This window comes from Netta rufina, assembly GCF_964035555.1.
Source record: "Netta rufina genome assembly, chromosome: 14".
Classification (NCBI taxonomy): Eukaryota; Metazoa; Chordata; class Aves; order Anseriformes; family Anatidae; genus Netta; species Netta rufina.
The window spans coordinates 10,621,750-10,636,634 of record NC_140137.1 but is presented as its reverse complement, the minus strand read 5'-3'; positions in this window follow the sequence as shown (position 1 = coordinate 10,636,634).

The following is a 14,885-nucleotide window of genomic DNA, read 5'->3' as shown; positions in this document are numbered from 1 at the left end:
TATTCGTGTTGTTAATTCTGAGGCAGGTTGAATTTTTTTAATGAGAAAAATTATCTAAAAAGATCAAAATTAGCTACAACCAAGATGTGATTTTTTTTTTTCATCAAAACTTAGTTCTGTGAAAGAAAACCCCTCAGATTACAATGATAGGAGGGCTGAGAACAACCTGCATTGGCTCCTGAAGACGAAGCTTTGCTTCCTTTTACCAACACCAATTAGTCCCACAAAGCCACTGCTCACTTGTGCATGCAGCAGTGGGAAAGGGGAATGAGCTGGTCCTGAACTCATTGGGGTGTACAGGCCATGGAGTATGGTTGGGATTACCAAAGTTATACACTGCAACTGTATAAACTAGCTATATAAACTATATAAAGTTATATTTTCTCAGGTTATTGTATTTTGAGAACACAATAATTCTCAAACTTATTTGAGAATTGGGTGATTTGGGGGCGATTTTTTTTCTTTTCTGTTGGTGATTTTTGTTTTTGTTTTGTTGTTTGTTTGTGGCTTGTTTGCAGGGGCAGGAGGTCCTGGCTGTTTGTGGCTTGCAGTCTCTTTTGCTGTGAGCTGGAAGCACAATTCCCAGACGTGTCCCAGCCTTTGCAGCCCTCACCCTCCCGTCCCTGCAGTACCTTCCTGCTTGCACTTGAAGGCAACCTTGCACCGCACAATTTCCACGCCAAGAGCCGGGCAGGAGAGCTCCGCACGCCTCCTGCTGCAGGTGGGAAGCGCAGGGCTGCGGGCACGGAGGACGAAAAGCCCAGAGGCTCCTCGGAGGGTCGCTTCGGCACCCCCATGCTGCTGCCTCCTCCTTCAGCCCCCCCCCGGGATTTGGGCAGCCTTGCAGCCTGCAGGGGAGATGCTCTGCACATCCCCAGATGATGCCGAGCGCTCACTGCCTTCTTTCGCTCTTCTTTTTGCCAAAATTACCAACGGGGACCACAATTAATAGCAGCGACAGGGGTAGGAGCTTTGTCGTGAGTGGGGACAGAAGGAGCTGGGGCTGTGTAGATAAGAGCGATATTTCCTAACTGCTGTCCCCAAGGAATTTTATCCTTGGGTACTCGGAGAGCCGGTTATCTTGGCCATTAGTGAACTTGTGAGGGACAGGTGAGATACCAGCAGACGGGCAAAGGGCAAAGGCAGCGTCTCCCTTCAAAAGCAGGGGATGGGAAGGATCAGGCAATTACAGACCTTCTGCCTAACTTCGATTCCCAGAAATATATTGGAAGAATTAAGGGCCTGGAAAAAAAAGGAGGATGAGTAACAGCACCCGTGGACTGGTCTGTAGTGCGCGGCACCACACAGAAACGTGTTTGATACAGGCATGGAGAAGACAAGGAGACACAGTACAGAAAAATGTAAGAGTCTAGGGTATTAAGCACATATTTTACCCTCATTTCTGCGAACAGACACGTCAATATAGTAAATACATCCACCTCTTGACACTACTTTGAAAAGAACAACCAGTAACATTACTGTGCACTAACTGCATGTAGAAAACCACTCTCGAAAGCAGAGCAGTATTTAACATTTTCTTCTTCTCCTTCTGCTCAAAATGACCATCTGGCAACAGACTTTCTGGAATGGAGCCTTTTCTCTACTTTCTGTTTGGCGACAAATTTGTGCCAATTTCCAGCAGTTCATGTGCTTTAGGGATGCGCAATATAGTTCTCTGCTGAAACATACGTGGGCTTGAAGTTAAATTCAGACACTGAGAAGATCTGGTGTGAAACAAGTTGTGGGGTATGGCACAGTTTTCTCTGTGTGTGTGCAATATGTGAAACGAGAAAAATTTCCGTACCTTTCCACAAAGCCTCAGGCTAGGTGGCAAATTCTGTGTATTATCCACTGCCACTTTACTCATGACTTGCCCTAAACTAACCCCATCAAACCTGCCTCAAGTTTTATTTAAAACTTCCAGGAACTTTCATCTGAAAGCATAAGATGCAAGATCCTCCTCTGACGTAGCCGGCATAGTGACAGTTAATTAACTTAAAAAAATAATAATAAAATAAAATAAAATAAAATAAAATAAAATAAAATAAAATAAAATAAAATAAAATAAAATAAAATAAATAAAATAGGAAGAAGCTATCAGATGTGGGAGTCTGGAAAGACAGTGTACACCATCCCTAAAGGAAGCACAATTTTCCCCATATACGAGGGAGATGTGTTTGATACAGACATGTTGATACCCATTTCTGTTGGGTTTAGAAGCAACATCTGAAACATCTGAGGAGGATTCTGCCCGGTCTGTGGGCAGAAAACAGTATGAAATGAAATCTAAGCTCCTGCTTAGAAACTTCAGGGCAGATTTCTGATATTTTTTCCAAATGTCCCAGCACACTGGTGGTAGAGCCCTGAAAGCTAGCCACGTCCACGCGGGGCACAGGAGCAGGGAAAAAACTGCCCAGCCAACACAGGGAGATGGCATTGGAGTGGGGAGGGAGCCGGGCTCTTGGAGGATTAGGAGGAGGTGAGGCGTGCGGCTCCCCAGCAGCACCACCAGCCTCCTCGCGGCTCTCCAGCAAGCCATCACTGCGTCAGCCTTTTGTCTTAATGGGCTCATCTCTCCGGGTCTAAAATCTGGGAGGAGGGGCTTGGAATATGTTATAAATGCCTTTAAAAGATCTTGGCTTTTAGTGGCTGCAGATCAAATGTGGGTGAACTCTATTTCCAAGGAAAGGGGTTGTTGTGTAAGTAGTGGAAGAGACAGAGGCAGGCCATTAGCCTTTGCAATCAGAGCTAAATGCAGAAAGAAATACCAGAACTCTGGAGAAATTCATTATTTTTCAAAATTCCTTTCAGCTATAACAGTGCCATCTCTTATTTCCATTTATTAGATCCACTAAGGTAGGAGGCGTGAGGAAAAATTAAAAAATCATCAAATCGAGTTGCTTCTTTTCCGACACAGAAAAGCAGTCTAAAATTTCCAGTTACATTTTTACCTATGTTTCATTTCTTTTAGAAAATGACCATTTCATAAGCTACCCTGCAATTAAATGTCTGCCAGCAAGTCTGAAAATAATAACAATAATAAAAAAAGCCAAGTATTTGCCTTGCTTTTTTGTCCTTTTTTGTTTGTTTTGTTTTGTTTTTTAATTTCAAGCTGCTACAACAGGTTACAGCCCAGTCTGGACCACGACAGTGTGCAAAATATTAGCTGAGCTGCTGCAAGAAGCACATAGGTGTGCTTCCCAGCATAGGGGCATCATGCTATGAGAATATCATAGCTCTACTGAGATAACAACAGTGTTGCAGTCGTGGCTCTCAAACATGGGACAGCCACTCCATCTCCTCTAACCAGCTAAGGTCACTGGCAGAGTGGGACAAGTATGCAGTCTCCAGGCTGACTCAGCTTCAAAGGGTTGTATATTTCCAGAGTGAATCTTTTTCCCTAATTTCATTTTTTTTTTTCCTTCTGGGAAGGTTGTTACGGTTTCATATTTCTCCATTCAAACACACCCCACCTTCCTGAAACCTGGAAGCTCCCACCCCTAGGTACCTCGGGCTGGGACTTTCCCCACGACACATCCATTCAGCCTTCCTTGTGCACATCCACAGAGGCCAAAATAAGAGGAGGCTACATGCTTGGGGTGCTGGATCCCAGATGCTAATGCTGGGTTACACGACTGCTAAGCCAAGTGATGGTATTTTCAGGAAACCTTGAGACACAACTCACTTCTCCCAGGAGCAGGAACTCTAGCAGTGGCTGTTAAATGGAGCACGGGGACGTTTGGCTGCTTGCAGCCCGTGAACCTCCCCTGTGGGTGCTCTTAGGGTGCATGCTGTTTACAGGTGACTCCTGCTGATGAAACCCACTGCTACTTTTAACATATACAAGGAGCTACAGCGAGGCATTCATATCAAACAGCTAGGGAACGACTGACTGAACGTGATGGTTCAAGCTGGTAAGGAAGGGAATAAAGAAGATGGAGGAGAACAGTGAAGAAGGGATGGACCTGGAGCTTCTGTAAAAAAGGAATGGATCTGGGCCTTCTGGGGGGGTTAGCTAGCTGTGCTGTTTTAGTTTAATTTGTTTGAGAGAAGAAAACTAACACAATTAGCTTATCCAGCTGCCAAGCTGGAACAGAGTGCTGGACACACATCCGGGAGGCATGGGCCAGGGTGTCTGTGGGTGCCTGACATCACACAAGCAGCTTCGGCTCACCAGGAGATGGAAAAGCCAAGTCAGAGGGCAAGCAGCCAGTCTGGCAGTGCTACATACCCAAGGCAAGATCTGCTGCAGGCCTTGCTGTCAGAGAAGCAGGCACATGCAAATGTAGAAGCATCCTTGACTTGGACGTACAGGCACAAGGGGCTTACCAGTGCCAAGGCTGGCTCCCCAAAGTGCTTTGGCAGAGGAGGAGGGAAGGGCACAAAGGGCACTCCCCTTGCCCCAGGGGCTTTCACAGCCCTGCTATTTTCCAGACTATTGTATACATGCAAAATAGATAATAATAACAATAATAAAGTATAAAATAAAATAAATAAAATAAATAAATTAAATAAAAAGCTGTGCTTATTCCCTTGCCTCCTCCTAAAACTAGCTGCAGGGAAGATGCTCCGAGCAAACCAGTTCACCACCCTTTCTGCTGACATTGCGGTCCCAAAAAGCCCCCCTCTCGCTGTGGATCTTACTCAGTGCCAACATTTTGCCCTTCTGCTCCAAAAACCTCTCTAACTGGCTTCGTTCTGACATCACAGTTCAGCCCTCAGAACCACAAAATCCAACCCAGTTTGGGAAGCCAAAGAAGAGAAAGCAGTGAACACCTCTTCCTTGGAGGACCTGCCCGGGAGCCTTCAGGCTGTGTTTCACCTACTTAAACAGGGTAAGTCCCAGATCTCTGCGTGCAGATCCAGCTAACAGGGAGCACTCCCTGCTGAAACCAGGCGTGAGCACACGATGCTGCTCTGCACTGAGAGGAACGAAGCTCCGAGTGCTCCCCGACAGCTGTCAGCTCCTCGGACCTGCCAGCTGTGCTCCGGCCACAGCCAGGCTGCAATCTCCCGGCCGTGCCAAATCCCCCGTCCCCCTGAGTCGGCGGAGTCCGGAGGAAGGAGGATGCGGATGGTGCTTTATCTCGGTGACAGCTTTCTGCAGAGCCCGAAATCCGTTTGGCCGTCGGGAACGACGAGTGCAGCTATTGCCAAAAAAGATCACCAACAGCTATTGGCATCATCAACCCGCAGCTACGTCGTTTCCCAAGTGGCACAAGGGATGACAGATTCCTATTAATTCCAGTCAGCAAATGGATTATAAATACTCCCCCAGCCAGTTGCCACCTGATAGGACTGTCCTTAAGTCCTGCAATTGGGGAAGGGAGTTGTCAACTCTAAATTTACCCACCAGCACGTCCTGTGTAAACCGTCCTGCTCGGAGATCCTCGGTAGACACTTGTGCTGGAGCCCAGCATGGATTAGACCAGAAGCTGCGAGTTCCACCTCCCAGACAGACATTTCGCTACTGCTTATCTCAAGACTTCGATGACAGAGAGGAGAGCGGGATGGGTTTGACAGGATGCGTTGGTGTATTGGGCATCCAATTGCCCTGGCAGTCAAATCAAGTCTGAGCTAACGAAGTGATCAAAAGCCAGACCCACCTAACGTCTGTGTGATGAGGTAACAGCTCCTGCTCCTAAGGATAGCCTTCCACATCCTAAACACGCACCACCACAACTGATAGAAGTAAACCCACGCCAAGGATGGGGTGTCCGAAACCAGACAGGGGGAAGACAGAGCAGAGATAGCATTCCCTGGAAAAGCAGCGGGCAGGACGCTAGAATTTGTACAGACTGCTCACTTGCAGAACTGTGGCTAAATGGATTTGGTTTTACAAAAGGAAAAGTAAACAAAAAGCAAGGAGCTCTGATTTTTCTACCTTCAGAACAACCCTAGTGTCTGCAAAGTGGGCAAACGCTCACGCTAGCAGCACCTGCCTGCTGTAGGTTTCTAATCCCCCCCCCAAAAAAGAGTCCGAGTAGGGCAGTTTTGCAAACAATCAGTTCAAAGCACTTCCCTAAAGAAACTCTTTTTTTTCTCCCCGCTGTCTTTTCATGCACACAAGCTTTCCGAGCTCATCATCTGGAGACAGCCTTTCACCCCTGTGCTGGATGGCCACTGATAAAATCTGCCCTCGGTGAGCCAAAGACGGGAACGACATGGCTGTTGTGGGCCACGTTACATTCTGCTCTGCTTTGGGCTTTTTCTGATTTCATGCCCCGAGGTTATCCTCCAGTTATTGTTCAGTGCTCCCGAGGAAGCCCAGCATCTCAGGCAGCAGCGAGAGGCTTCTGCTCCAGATGGCACCTACATCCTGGGGACCCAAAAACACCCTGTTTTCCCCCAAACCCTGCCAGCCCTGGGGGCTCCCAGGCAGGGCTGCAGGTCCCACAAGGTGGCACTCGGCCACAGAAGGAGGGACAGTAGCTTGACAACCCCGTGGCAACTTTTGGGCAGAGCCTCGCGAAGCCTTGTCCCATATTTCCAATATTTTCACTTGCTGAGGATTTTTTCTCAGTTGAGCCAAAAGGACAACACTCGGGAAAAGCTCAGGGGAGAGCAAGGCTGGGAAATGATGTGTGGCAAAAATCCTGGGGGTCTTTGCTTTGAGAAAATGTGGCACAGCTCTGCATGCAGGACAAGGCTTGTCCTTGTGCCTCTATACCAGAAACAGGCGTTTCTGTCACCTACATGAGAATCACTGTAAGCAGGCCTAGATATACACCCTGCTAAACTGCAATTTCTCTGTGCTTTCTACATTCTTTGATGATTGTAGCATTTTTTAACAAAAAAATACTTACAGTCACACTGCAGCTAGCTCAGACTGGGTGCCCCAGCTCGGTGGGTGCTTTTAACCTTCATCTTAAATTTCCTGGGCAATAGGGAATAACTCCATATAGGAGATATTCCCCCTAACAGGGAATAAAACCAATACCTCCTTGGTTTCCTCCCACATGTTGGATGATGAAGGTCGAACCGCCCGCACCAAAGAGCTCAGACACCCCCGAAATGCCAGAGGAGACAAAAAGCTCTCCCTCCGTGCTCTAACATCTTGCTGCGGAGCGAGGCCTGGGGCCACATGCTCAACAGGAAGGATAAAACTAAATATTGAGTGGCTGCTTGATACACGAGTGCTGTTCATCCTGTGTGCTTTGGGAAGCAGAGGCTGGGAGGGGGGGGGGAAGCAAAGCTAAAAACCCAAAGCCCCATTGCTGACTGTGAACGTACACAGCAGAGGGTCACATCCTGAGTGCCCGACTTTGCAGCTCGCTCAGCAGCCTTTTTATCCTGTTTCTTACTTCTTGCAAAATGTGTATAAAAATTGGTTGAGAGCGAGCCCAGCGACCAGCCAAGTGAGGGGCAGATTTCAAAATGCAGATTTACTCCAGGGCTTCTGGGGCTTATCACAGAGCCAACATCATTTACTCACATCAAACTGCAGAACAGAAATGTGTATTGCAAGACATTTTATCCTCCTGTTAATCCAGCTACAGCTAACAAGTCATTCTGAATAAACGTGGTGGGAATGAGGAAGAGAGGGTCAGCTAAGCAAACGGACCTACACTGCTTCCCCCAGACCTCCACCACAGTCACACCTCCTCCTGCCCAGCACCTGAAACTCAGCACGAACACAGCCAAGGCTCGGTCTGGCCGAGTTTTCGCTCCCCTGAAGAACTGTGAAGTTCCCAGGACAGGAGACGCACGGTGGTTTTCTGCTCCCTGTTTTGCCACAGCTTCCATCACCTTAAGTGCAAAGCTCTGCCTGAACGTGAACTACTGGATCAGGTTCATATTTTGTAAATATTATTGTTATTTTATGGACCTTGGCATCAACAAGAGCAAAGATAGAGGAGCTAGAATACGACACAATGGTTTTGAGCGTGGCTGTTATTTGTCCATTTTTTAAAAAGCAGGGAGGGAGGAGGAAAAGGATAGTTTAGAATTGTGGTTAAACACATTTTTTTCTCTAGAGGCATTTAGGTTTTTGCCTTTGCTTTGTTTATTCTTCTTTGGGACTAAGTAAAGTCATATTTTTAAACATAGGACATCCCCCCTTTCCTTTTTAAATACTGAAATTCTAAGAGTCACTCTAGATAGGGCTCAGGCTGCTCTGACTGACTGGAGCCAAATGCATCTTTCAGAGTGTTTTCTTGTGGCCTAAGGAAGTATTTATTTTTTCAGTCATTCCACTTGGATGTACCTTTGTTCATTTTCCAGAGGTGGTTCTGTTTCATCTTTTTTCTTTTAAATTACACCATGCACTAGCATTCATAGTTCAGGCCTCGGTTCTGTTATGAATACTTCAAGCACATGAATGATCCTCAAAATCCAGATATTTAAAATGTGACCAGCACTTTAGGATCTTACTGAATCAGCACTTAATATTTCCTTAATTCTCTTTTGGGGATTTACCGCCTTTTAACTTTTCTTAAAAGCGGATGCCCAAGCCAGCTCCAACACACACAAAACCAAGGGCACATTTTTACCAAAGCATGTCTGGTTCTGACGGCATGAGAAGCAGAGACAAGGGCTTTGGCTACAAACACAGCAGTGCCCCTGTCCCCGGGATGGACTCTGCCAAGGGCTGGAAGGCGCAGGGCAGCTAATCCTGAGCTACATTCACGGGGGCAGTGGTGGAAACAACTTCTGGACACAGCAAAGGAAAAAAAGCCTCCAAAAATACTTTGGGATAGATTTCTTTTTTTTCCCCCAGGCTATGGCTAAAAAGTGTTTCCGAACACGAGGAGCCACAGCGAGGGTCCCAGAGGTTTCGGGCACCCCGTGCAGAGGCAGCGTGGAGGATCCGCGAGCCGTAGCCGGAGGTCGGGAGTGCATCGGCCAGGCGAGTGGCCAGGGCACGGAGGGGCTGCGCTGGGGCAGCCGGCATCTGGGAAGAAGTAACGCAAAGCCTGACAGCTCGGAGCCGGCCAGATGTTTTCATCATTACGGAAAAAATCTGCTGGTGCCTCTTTGCCCAGAGAAACGCTGGAGGAGGAAATATCCTCTTGAGCTCTGATCGGGGCTGCGGATTCAAAACTGCAAGGGGCCAGGGACAGAAAAAAAAAAAAAAAAAAAAAAAAAAAAAAAAAAAAAAACAGGAAGGAAGAAAGGATCTTTTCTGCCTCTGGCTCTAATATTCAACACGAAGATGCCCCAGAAGGCTGCATTGCCTCCTCAGGGATTTTTTCCCAAGCTCGCTGCCCTGGAGGGCTGCAGAGACAGGGCCTGAACGGGGCCCCTGGGTGCCCCCCCCGGGTGTTCCCGTCCCTGGGGCTGCAGCAGGTGCTGCCCCGGGGCTGCAGGCAGGGTTTGGGGAGCACGGCTGTCCTGCCCGCTTCCAAAACTGGCACGGAAGGGGGCCGCTGGCTCCCCCTGAGCGGCTCCCCGGGATTCGCCCTTCCCATCGGATCCCCCCTTCCCAAAAGCCCCATCCCCTGCCGGCTCCCCTGGCTAATTTTAGCTTCCAGACGCGAGGGTCGGTGAGATTAAAATCCGGGAGTGCCCCCCCCCGGGAGCAAAGCGTGCGAAACCGTCAGAAAACACCGGCGGTCAAAACTAAAATTCTGCGATTTCTTTACGAAATAAACCCCATCCCCAAAATCAATTCACGGGAGAGTTTTGCCGTTTCGTGCGTTTCATTTTGATATGCTTAGTCCTGTTTTTTAATGGAAAATCAGGGATTGCGGCGTTGTGCTGCGGGGCTGCACGGGGAGCCTGCCGCCCGCACCGAGCCCTGCCCTCGGCCGCTGGGCTAATTCCTTGTTAATTAGCTATGAGGGAATTGGAGAGAGGGAGGCGGAAAAAAATAGATGGGTTTGGCTATGCGACGGTAGATATTGGTAAATACGCGATTGGTAAATAGATGGTATGCGAGTAGCATCGGAAATTTAAAAAGAAATTTGCGAAGATGTAAGAAACCTGGAAATTTTATACATATTAAAATAAAATAAAAGTTAAAAAAATAAAGAAGTTTTACAAGATTTTCGTTTTTCTCGCGCTCTCGAAATACGGCGTATTTTATCGCCAGCGATTGCATATTCCTCGGGCTGACAAAACCCCTATCCCGCCAGCCCATTTGCCACTCTCTGTCTCCCATCTACCTTATTTTTGCCCAGGCTGCTTCTCAACCTTTCCTCTCTCTGCAGCCCAAGCCGCAGCAGGACTCGGAGCTTCACTTTTACGGCTCCTTGGAGAGGGGCAGAGCCGGGATCCTCCGCTCCGGAGACACCGACCGCCCCGGAGCTGCGAAAGTGCCCTACGGATTATTTCCCCCGAGTCGGGAGAAACAGCGGCTGGAGGGCGAGGGCCTGATCCTGCCCTTGCCCCTGTTCCTGCTCCCGGGGGCAGAAATCCCACAGCCGAGCCCCGCCGAGCAGGTGCGGGGAGCCCCTTTTTTGCTCTTTTTTCCCTTTTATCAAACTCCCCGGTGGGCAAGGGAGGGAAAGCAAAATGAAATGTAAAGCAGAAAATAAAAGCAGGGACGAGCGTCCCAGGTTAGCGTGAGTTTATTTCGTTTTTATTTAACATATTTTTTTTAATTCACACTTTAATCCATTCCTGCACTCCGCAGAAGCCCCCGGGGGCGGGTGGGGACGGCGCAGGGCACCGGAGAGCCCCGGCCCGGCCGTGTCCCTCCCCCGGGACAGCCCAGCCGTGCTCGGTAAGGACCGGGGAAGCCTTCCCGGTGCTGGGATGAGGAGGAAGAGCAGAGCCCCCGAGCCCGGTGCCGGCTCCTCGCGGGGGGAAGCGGTGCTCGGCGGGGACAGGGACCCCCCCGCCCCAGCGCTTGCCCTTTCGGCAGCCGATTTCACGCCTCCGGTTGTGGGTCACAGGCTGGGCCCTCGCAGGACCCGAGGGGACATCGCCGGGAGACGCCAGAGCGGAGGTGGGGGTCAGGGCTCTGTAATTTTCCCCGCCCGGCTCCAGCCTCCCCCCTCCCCGGCTCGGCGCAGGGCAGGGGCTCCAGGCTGCGTCCCGGGCGGGGAGGTAAAATTCCCCTTTAGGCCAAACACAGCCCAAACATTAAATCACATTAAATGTGTCCCTCTCTTTTTCCTTCCCCACCTCCGACCCGTGCCTCCCCGCTTCCAGGCTGTGCACCAAGAGCAGTCCCCGGCCCCGGGGGGAGATCGGAGCAGCCCCCCCGGCGTGCGAAGCGCGCACCCAAGCCGGATGAGATTTGCACGGCTAGCAGGAAGCATCCGAGCAGTCAGACCTTGATCTCCTCTGGAAAGCGCCGTGAGGACAGACGAGCTGCAACCCCCCGAAACGCTCCCGGCCGAGAGGCTGCCCCCCTTCCTGGGAACAGCTCCGCCGGGGGCAGGCGGGTAGGGGCAGGCTGCGGGGGTCGGGGCAGGCTCCGATGTCCTTCGTTTTAAAACGGCTTTGACCATCACCAGCCACCGGCGCATCCCGGATCGAGCTGTTGTTGCATTCGTGAAGTCTCTTCGTTTGGTTTTCCTGCCCCTAAAATAACCGCACTGCTTCTGCCCTGCTCGCGTTCCCCCGGGAAACGTACCCAGAGCTTTTGTAATTAACTGTAATTAAGCTTTTCCCCGAAGGCAGGTGAGCGGCGCGTACCGGAGGCAGCATTAAAACCGCGATCGCCGCGTTAATGCTCAGGAGCTGGGAAGGGAAGGGAAGGACGGCGAAATCCCAGATCCCTTCTTTCACCAGCGAACCCGGCCCGGGCAGAAAGGTTAGAGGCGAGGTAAAAGCAGAGCCTTGGATTTATCTGACGGGCTCCCAGCCTTCAGCCGGGGGGTGAAAGCCCACCTCCAGCGCCCGCGGGGCAGGAGCCAGCCTAATTGTCAGATTCCAGGCACGGAGCCCAGCGAGGGCAGCAGGGGAAAAGCCACGGGCACGTTTTGCTGTCCCGAAGTCCCCCTGCCCCGGCCGCCCTGCCCGGGTCAGCGGCGGAGGCAGAGGAGCGACCACTGAGCCACCCCCCAGCGCTGCTCCCGCGGGGGCGCCTACCAAAACCCCACCAGAGCGCGCTGCTTTTGGTCTGTTTTTTGCAGAAATGGCCTCAAAACGCGGGGATGAAGAAGCCGGGCGGCTCTGCGGTGCTTCCCGACCGGGTGCCGCAGCCTCCCGGAGCGCACAGCAGCAGCCCGGGGATGCCGCAGCGAGCCCCGGCCCCTCGCCAAGGGCCCCTCGCCGCTGCCCTGGGCGTCAAGGTCAAACTTCTCCCTCTTTTTTTTTTTTTTTTTTTTTTTCTTTTTCCTCCTTGCTCCATCCCCTGGATGAAGCGCTGGAGGCCGGGGCCGCTCTCCTCGCCAGCAGCTCGGCGGGGAAAAGCGCGCTTCGTTACGGCAAAAAAAAAAAAAAAAAAAAGAGCAAAAATAATAATAATTAAAAAAATCAGAACGAGGACAGGAGGCGATTTTAGCCGCGGCAGAGCGAAGCGCCTGGACAGCTCCAAAGCCGCATTTCCCCGCAGAAAGGCGGAGGGGCGAAGCGAGCCCTTCCCCAAGCCGGGGCAGCCCCGGGGGATGCCGAGGTCCCAGCGGCTCCCAGGGGGGAACTGGGAGATTGGCACCAGGTCGCGCAACGAAACCCTAATAGGCTATTTCGGGACTACTGGCTCTTAACAAATCTATAGCACCTGAAGTGTTAGCACTCAATTAGTGACAAGGTTTCAAAACCCGGCGTTTACCGGCGAGGTATAAACAGAGTCCTGGGAGATAGCCGGGAATTAGAGCGGGAGGGGGCCCTGGACGTCTTAACCGGCTGGCATTAAGAGGAAAACTTTTTAAAAGGCCCCATCTCGCTCTCTAAACAGTCCGAGGTGTCGAAAGCTCGGGGGGAGGGAGGATGTGCTCTCCGGGACTAATTGCGTGGATTTTTTGTTTGTTTTCAGCGAGAAAAGGTCTCTCTCTATATCCATACACATGTATTTAAACGAATTTCATTTAAAGAGCGCGGAAAGAAGCGACGAGGGGTGTGAAAATCAAAGGGGCGCGGGGGCCAGGTTCAGTCCGGAGCGATCCAAAGCGACCCCAAAACACCGCAGGAGCGGTGCGGGACAGCTCGGGGGGCCGGGCACCGGTGATGCCCGGCGCCCCCCGGGGTCTCGGGACCCTCCTGCTGAGGGCCAGGAGGTCCCATGGGTGCCAGCAGGGTGCGGAGCCCGGTGTGTGGGGCCATAAAGGACGGCGGTGCGAGGTGCCCGCAGCCAGCCCCGGCTGTCGGGGCGAGCCTCGGCCCCTCCGCCCTGCCACGAAAACGGAGCCGGGCTCGGAGCAGCGAGCTGGAGAGCACCGGGGAGAGGGGCAGGGGGAGAGCGGGTGGCGAGCCCCGACCCGGAAAGTCCGTGAGCTGCTGTGTGTCAGGGGCTTATTCATCAATCAGCCGGACACAGAGCAGACCTGGCCTCTCTTTGCGGAGTGTTTGCTTTTTCACCAATTATTGCGGCCCTGCAGCTCTTTTTGTTGATACAGTAGTTCTAAAAAGTGCTAATGTTCATTTATCAGGGGGCCGAGGCCGGGACTCCCACTAGTTGTGATTCTTCCAAAAATATAAACACGCAGAGAAGGGCTGAGGCTAAAGCCCCCATTTGTTTCTAAACTGCAGTATTAAAAGTGATGCATTGTTGAAGATAAAGCGGAGATAACGCTGTCTGTCTCCAATGAATGTCTCCCCGCCGCATTAATGACATTCCAAATGATAGCTGCGGCTTATCGTTCAATTAATCACTTCCACCCTCTGCAGCCGGGCCCACATCGATCGGGAGCCGCCGGCTGATTTGGGGCTGGAGGAAGCCCTCCAGGCCTCGCTTCGGGGCTGTTCGGTGCCCGGCGGCTCTCTCCTCCTCTTCCTCCCCGGGGACGCCCCGGTGGGGATGCGCTGCGGGCCGGGGGCAGCCGGGGCCGGACCCCGCTGGGGTCGGAGCCGCTTCCCTCGGGGCTCAGCAGGATGGGGAAGGGGCTGTGGGGCAGCCAGAGCCTCCACACCCCACTCGGCGAGCTCCGCGACCGAGCCGGGACGGGCGTTTTGCCTCCCCAGCACCTCGGCTGGACCCGGGTTTCTCAGTCCCTAAAACGGGCGGACCTGCAGCCGCCGCTCGGGGTTTTAGGGGAGGTGGAGGCCGCTTCGTTATTTTGGTATTTACCGAGCCTATCCCAATAAACTTGTAGGGTAACGGAAAGGAGGCAATGGGACCGGGAAGGCGGCCGGGTTGTGCACCACGAAGCGGGCTGGGGCTGAGCGGGGCTGCCGAGGCTGCCTCCACCTTCCCAGGGCGCTTCTCCCCTTTTCCTACAGCCGAGGAAAATCCCCCCCGAGCTGTCCCGGCCTCCTCGGGACTCGTTCCCCAGCGAAGCCCGGGGGAAGCGCAGCCGCCAGGAGCGGGACGGCCGCTGTGCCGCCTCCCTCCCCCGCTAAATAGCAATATTTCGGTAAATATTTTCGATAAATAGCGAAAATCCGGATCTGATTCACGAACAAACCGCTCCCAGGACGGTAGCAGGAGGCTGCAGCAAGAGGTTGCAATCGCTGCTGCAGCCCCGAGCCCCAAAGTCCCGGTCCCGAACTCCCAGCATCGCCCGAAGAAAAATAAAAAAATCCTGAACCAAATTTCCCCAAAACACAAAACCTCTCCCTGGGGAGAGAAGCAGGGGAAAAACTGCTCAGGGAGGGCTGCTGCGGGCAGGTGCCTGTTGTTTTTTTTCCCCGCCTCGGAAAATATTTTCTCCCTTGAGCGGGAGGAGGACGCTTTGCGGGCAGGAGCACGGGGACAAATCCTACAAATTGCCCCTCGGCGGCTGCCTGCGAGCCGCGGCCTCCCCGGCAGGGCACGGCCGAGGGCTCCCCAACTCACCGCATCCACGGGGGCTCCTCCGCTCGCTCCCCGGCCTCCGCTCCCCTTGCCCCGCAGG